Below are 7,445 nucleotides of genomic sequence, written 5' to 3'. Positions count from 1 at the left end.
GTATTCACTTTACGTCCAGCACACTGCCCCCTCCTGATCACTCCCATAATCCTTTCCCTCCTCTGCCTCCCCTTTGAGCAGGTGGGGGAGCCCCCTGGGTATTCCCCCACTTACGCCCCACCACACACACACACACACACACACACACACACACACACACACACACACACACACACACACAGATCAAGTCTCTGTGAGGCTAGGTGCTTCCTCTCCCGAAGCCAGACAAGGCAGCCCAGCTAGAACAAGTCGCACAGACAGGCGACAGCTTTCAGGATAGCCTCCGCTCCAGTTGTTGGGGACCCACTTGAAGGTGAAGGTGCGTATCTGCTGCGTATGTGTGGAGAGGCAAAAGCCAGGTGGCATGCCAACTCTTGAAGAGTGGCGTGTACCAATGTCCACTGCTCATCCTTCCCCGTGTGTCTGGCCACACCAAAGGTGGATAACCTATTCTGTTGCATTTGCTAGGGTTGAAATGAGCAGGAAGCTCGCTTTGGTGCACTTAGGTGGCAAAGATGATAGAGTGGGGAAACTGTCAGCTGCTAACAGTGTTTTAGGTTTCATTGAGGAAACCTGACAAGAAACCATCAGAAATGATCCAAAAAGGAAGCTACCCAGTCTGTGACGGGTATGAAAATTCTCTTCGGTCACTCTTACCTTAACGAAAGAGTTGGGTTGGCAGAAAATTGAGGGTAAACAATTGTGGCTTAGTTTTGCTTGAAAGCATGACCCTATAAAGGAGATTCATCTATCCCCTGTGCTGTGTAATGAAGTGCCTCATCTCCCAGCTTTCCCAGCCAGGAGGTGAGGCCTACAGAGGTCAACGCAGATCTGGTTCACATGACTCAGGCCAACCAAATAAAATGCTTCTAAGAGAACTGTCAAGTTTTGGTGCGTATCTGGCCTGTCTTTTCTAGTATACAGGATAATATAAGAATTTGTGTTTTCTCAAGATCAAGAATACAGCTGAGTGGGTGAAAGCACTCCTCGGAAGCATGAGAACCTGAATTCAGATCCCCCAGACCCATGGGGAAAGCTGAAATCAGGGTACCTAGAACTTCTCAGCATTAGGGGAGAGGATAGATTGGGAGGAGTTTGCTGGCCAGGCAGCCGAACAGAAAAGCCAGCGTCTGGGTTAGTGAGATTTTTGTCTCAAGGCAATAAGACATACAGAGGAAGATACCAATACATGTGCCCACACACTTTTGTGCAACACACACACACACACACACACAAACACACACACACACAAACACACACACACACCAGCCTGCCCACCTGCCAGCTTGTGCCAGGGCTCCTTTTGAAAGCTGACAATCACACAACCCTTTGTTAGGTAACCAAAGCTGATTAACATTGACCTGCTGCCCTTACCCTGGGATTTCTGCTTGGTGGAAAGCCTGGCTAACATTTGCAGGACAGAATGTACCTGGGCCAGTAGAATTCAAACCCTTAGCATCCTGACAAAGGCAAAAACAGCCCCATCCCTATACATTTCTGATTTTTGGTGAATTATACTCATGCATATTATCAAATAAAAATGAAGAAAAGATGTACAAATAGAGGTTAGTAGTATAATGGTGACTTAACATGAACGGGTGACGTACTAGGTTAACACCCACTAATGGAGGCTGGAAAGACAGTTTAGTGCTTAGAGCTCTTGCTGTTCTTCCAGAGGACCCAGGCCCAGCTCCCAGCAACCCCCATGGCAGCCAACAGTATAAAATGTCCGCCATGGCTTTCTCAGTAACTCTCGGTGTTCATCCTTCTTCTTCCCATTCCACAGACAAAGACCCCCAGCAAGTTTTCTATGTCTCCCTTCACAGTTCCTGGGACTGACTGTCTAAGCCCCTCTCTAGAATTTCTGCCTCTCCACACCCCATCTGGTCCCTGTTTACTCTCCTGCTACCTGCCGTTACTCCAAGTTACATATTCACATCTAAACATTCAGAACTAACATCCACAGGTTAGAGAACTTGGGCTGTTTGTTTTTCTGGGTTGGGTTACCTCACTCACTAAGTTTTCTACATCTGTTGATTTACAAATCTCATTTTTCTTTCCATCAGAATAGAATTCTGTTGCGTATGTATTCCACGTTATCATTATCCACTGGCCAGCTGAAGGATGTGTTGCTTGTTCCCTTTCCTAACTATGGCTAATGGAGTGGAGATGGACGTGACTGAGCATGTTATGTTATTAAAGGGTGTTGAGTCCTTTGGGCATACGGCAGTGAGTAGGAGAGCTAGGGCATACGGTAGATCTGCTAGCTTTCTGAGCGTTTTCCACACTTCAGTCTGGTGGCACCAGTTTGGAATCCTACACCTGGTGAATGGGAATTCCCATTTTCCCACACCCGCTCCAGTATTTGTTAGGTGTTCTTACTTGGGATAAGATAAAATCTCAGAGTAGTTTTACTTTGCATTTTCCTTATGGTAAGGGGACACTTTTAAGGATATTTCTTAGCCTTTTTTTTTTTTTTTTTTTGATTCACAGCCGATTTTAAAATTGGCTCATGTAGCCAGGTGGCGGTGGTGCATGCCTTTAATCCCAGCACTTGGGGAAAGGTGGGGTCAGGTGGATCTCTGAATTTAAGGCCAGTCTGGTCTACAAATCGAGTTGCAGGGCAGCCAGGACTACATAGAGAAACCCTGTCCAAAAAAACAAGCCAACAAACAAACAAACCCCCCCAAACAAACAACAAAAAACCCCAAAACAACAACAACAACAACAAAAACACCCAACCAAATCAACCAAACTAAACAACAAAGCAAAATATTGGCTCGTTTGTTTTCTTGTTTTTAATTTTTTATTTTCTGGATATTGCTCTTCTAGTTGGCAAAAATTCTTGCCAACTCTATGATCGTCCACACTTGTTTTCTTCATAGTACAGAAGCTTTCTAGCTTTAAGAGGTCCCATCTGTCAGTTGGTGACCTTAATTCATGAGAGAATAGAGTCCTAATTAGAAAGTCCTTTGCTACGTCTATATTTTGTAGGGGACTTGTCTGTTTTCTTCTAGTAATTTCAGGTCTCCTGTTGAGGTCTTTGATCCATTTGGAGTTTAATTTTGTTCAGGGCGATACAGGTCTAATTTCATTCAGCGCCACTAGATGATACTTTTTCCCTAGGGTGTATTTTTGGTATGTTTATCAAATATGAGATGGTTTCACCCATGCTTTTCTGTTTTGTTCCATCTACATGTTGGTGACTGTGTGTGCCAAAGCATCTCTTTGTGATGCTTTCATTAGTGTAGCTCTGTAATAGTATCTGAAGAGACATCTTGAAATCTGGTATGGGCAACCCTTCCTGGCTCGTTGTTCAGGATTCTTTTGGCTGTCTTTTGTGTTTGCATCTACATTTTAGTGTGGGTTTTTCTCTCTGTGAGGAATGTTGTGGGGATTTTGATTGGCATTACATTGAACCTGTAAATTGCTTCTGATAGAATGGTTATTTCCACATTAATTCTACTAACCCACAAGCATAGGGTGTCTTTACATTTTCTAGTCTCTTTCATTCTTCTTCCCGGATCTGGAGTATTCATTGTACAAGTCTTGCACTCCTTGGTCTTGTCTCTCCTTCCCACTATCTTCTTCCTGTCACCAAAGGGAGCTTCCACGACCTCTCTGTTTATTTGTATACTGACTTTTTTTGTTTATTTGTTTGATTTGTTTTGTTTTTTTCGGAGCTGAGGACCGAACCCAGAGCCTTGTGCTTGCTAGGCAAGCGCTCTACCACTGAGCTAAATCCCCAACCGTGAACTGACTTTTTAAGTTGATTTTTTTTCCACCTTGCCACTTTACTGAAAATGTTGGTCATTTCTTAGGTTTTCTGGTAGGATTTTGGGGTTCTCTCGTGTAAGATATCCTCTGTAAATAGGGATTTGACTTAATTTGCTATTAGTACCCAATCGGCTTATTTTCCTAGAGAGCACTTCAAGCACTAATGTTGAAAAGGAGTGGGGATAGTAGACAGTCCTGCCCCTGATTTTAATGGGATTGCTTCTAGTTTTATTTCCAGTTAGAGTGATGCTGGCTGTGGGTTTGTTACAGTCTTAATGTTGGGATATGTTCCCTCTGGTCATTCTTTAGGATTTTTCTCATGAAGGTAAGGTTGGAGTTTGTCCACCGCCTTTTCTGCATGTTAGGATGATCACATGATATTTGTGTTTGAGCCACTTATTTGGCTTCTACATTTACTGAGCTCGCACACAACAAACCATCCCTTCATCTCTGGCATAAGGCAAATTTAGTCATGGTGATCTTTTAATATATGCCCATATTGTTTGTATGCATTTTAATGAATATTTTGAATCTTTGTTCACCAGGAATACTGGCCATATCTTCTTCTAATTCCATGAAACCACTTTAAAAAAAAAAAAAGCATCTTCCTATAAGACCTACCTTTTTTAAGTTGTTCCAAAGATACTGCATGCTCTGAAGACTCGTCCTCCTCCATGCATCTTCCCTTGAAGCCTCTGTTGGTCTCTCGGGCTCCTCAGAGCAGCTCCGAGGAGACTGCCACCATCTTGCATCTTGTTTCCAGTGTGGACACTTAGAGCCTTTGGATTGCTTTTTATATATTCCAGAGGTTCTGTTGCACTGTTAACATGTTACAGGATTTTTCTTTCTTAATTTCTTTGATTCAGTCATCTCTCAATAATGTTAATTTTGTCTATTACTAGAGGTTTCCTTGCTCTTGATTTGCTGTAATGTGGTCATAAAGGATGCAGTTATTTAAAAATTTCTCAACTTAAGGTGTTGTGTCCCAGGATGTGCTTTAGAGACGCTTCCATGGGTTGCTGACTAGAATGTATATTGTTATTTGGGCCAAATATTCTGTATACTTTTATTAGGTCTATATCCATTTGATGTGTGATTTAATTTTATCCTAAATGACTGTGCAATACTGAAATCATCCCTTACTGCTCAGTTGGGAGTTAATTTGCACCTTTAAGAATATACTTCTGATGATAAGTGAATTTACTAGAGTTTGGTGCACATGTTTAAGAGTATATCTTCTTGGTTAATTGCTCTATTGACTAGAATGAAGTATCATTTCTCTGACTTTAGTTTGAAATCTATTTTGTCAGGTACTAGAATATGGACACCTTGTTGCTTCCTAGTTCCATTTGCTTGGTATAGTTTTTCATCCTTCCTCTTTAAGGTGATTTATATCTTTTAAGAAAGCAGTTTGTGGACAACAGAAGTGGATTTTGTTTAATCCATTCAGCTAACCTGCGTTTTAACTGGGGTGTTGAGGCCATTTAGTATTTGGAATGCTAGCTTTTTTTTCTGGTGTGTGTGTGTGTGTGTGTGTGTGTGTGTGTGTGTGTGTGTGTGTGTGTGTTTCTAGTGCTAGTTTGTGTTTCAGTGACCATAACTTTGTTTTCTTTTTAGTCTCTCAAAACATTGCTTCTAATATTCTCTGTGGAGCTGGTTCAGTGGATATGAATTCTTTTAGCCTGTTTTTATCATGGAAAAATCGTCTTTCTCCAACCATGGCAAATAGTTTTATTGGGCGGTTTGGGTTGGCAACTTTTTTTTTTTTTTTTTTTTTTTTGTGAGAGGGTTTGTGTGGCCTTGAATGTCCTGGAACTTGCTCTGTAGGCCAAGGTGGCCTTGAGCTCACAGATCTGCCTGCCTCTGCCACCAGAGTGCTGAGTTTAAAGGTATATGCCACCACTGCCTGGTGCATCACTAATCTTTTAGAACCTGAAGTACATTGCTCCAGGCTTTTCTGGCATTTGAAGTTTCCATTGGGAAATTAGGTGTTACATTCTGGTGAGTTTTTCTTTAGATGTTACTTGTGGTTTTTCTTCAACATTCAGTGTATTTAATGTTTTGACTGTGTTGTGAGTTCTTTTCTGGTCTCATTTGAGGTTCTGTGTGCTTCTTGTATCTGAATGGGTACATCTTTCCTTAATTTGGCAAAGGCTTCTTCTATGGTCCTATTAATATTTGACCTAGGACTCTCTTGCTTTTGTCTACAATTAGATTTTTATCTTTTCCTGGTGTCCCACAGTCACTGCATGCTGCTTTTGTGTGTGATTCTTTTTGAAAAAAAAAATCATACTTTTTGCTTGTGTGGTCTAATTCTTTGTCTTCAAGTCCTGATGATATATAGCTTCTATCCCTTGAGCTTTATAATTCAGTTGAGTTTTAAAATTCCGTCTTTATTTAAGGTCTTCTTTAGTATGTCTGTCTAATGTCTACACTCAGCCCTGCTTGTGCTTTCTTGTGTCACTGTTATTGTTGTCCTCTAAGTTCACTGAGTTGTCAGTGTCTTCATTAAATTCTCTGCATTCTTTGATGACAATTACTCTCTCACATTCGGTGTCCTGGTTGTCCATCCAGGTAATTCTCATTTGAGAACACTGTTAGTAGTGGTGGGTTTTGGAGGGAGAGGGGCATGCTATCTTGACCTTTCATATTGCTTGTGGCTTTGCAATATAACCTGGACATGTGAACATCTTTTGCTAGTTGTATGTTTGATGTGAAATTCTAGGCTGCTTCTATTGAGTGGAAGGTTGGTTCAGGTTTTGTTTTTTCCCCCATCCCCCTTGCCCCCCACCATTTACATCAGGTATGAGTAGTTGGTAGGCCAATCGTTCAGGTAGTACTGACTTTAAATTGAAGGGGTAGTAGTGATCCCAATTCACTGTTAAGAAAAAAGAAGTATGTACATGAAACAAATGGATGGATCTGCTTGGGCTGATGTACAAGCTGTGTGATCTGAGCTACAACGCCAGATGGTGTGTATAGGCCACAGTCTTGGGCGTTCATCAGGCTAGGCCAATATACAGGCTGAGTTGTGCAACTAAGGTTGCTAGCTCTAAAGGGTAGGGGTGGCATAAGCAGGTGAGGTTCCAAAGGCTTACCAGATTGGACAGCATACAGGCTGTGCAACCTGGGGCTCAATCTCGGGATCTGGGAAGGTACACGGGGCTAGAGTCTAGGAAACTCACTAGACTGGGAAGGAGCTCAGCATGTGAGACCCAGGCTAGGCCTGGAGAGTAGATATGGTTGGTGTAGGCAAGACTCACCAGACTGGAGTGGTAGACAGATTATATGATCCAGGCTAGGCCTAGAGGTTTGATTGGTAACCTTTGGATCACATAATCAAAAATCAAAAACAAACTTCCTCAATTTAGAAGGCTGAGGCAGAACTGTCAACTCAAGGCCAGCCTGGGGTACACAGAGAAACTTGTTATAAAACAAACAAACAAACAAATTCCCCAACAACAACCAAAATGCCAAGTAAATGAAAAAGACCTCTGCGTGTCTCAATGTGACTTAAGAGTGAAGTATACTCAACTGCCCATGATCTCAAAGTCCATTTTCCATTTAATTTTCATATAGTTCTCAAAAGCTTCGTTATAATAGAAACGAATGCCAGTCATTCTGTTTCTTGCTCTATCTAAATCCTGGAAACACTGCATGGCCTATAC

This window comes from Rattus norvegicus, chromosome 2, assembly GCF_021556685.1.
Source record: "Rattus norvegicus strain SHRSP/BbbUtx chromosome 2, alternate assembly SHRSP_T2T, whole genome shotgun sequence".
Classification (NCBI taxonomy): Eukaryota; Metazoa; Chordata; class Mammalia; order Rodentia; family Muridae; genus Rattus; species Rattus norvegicus.
This window is presented reverse-complemented; position numbering follows the sequence as displayed.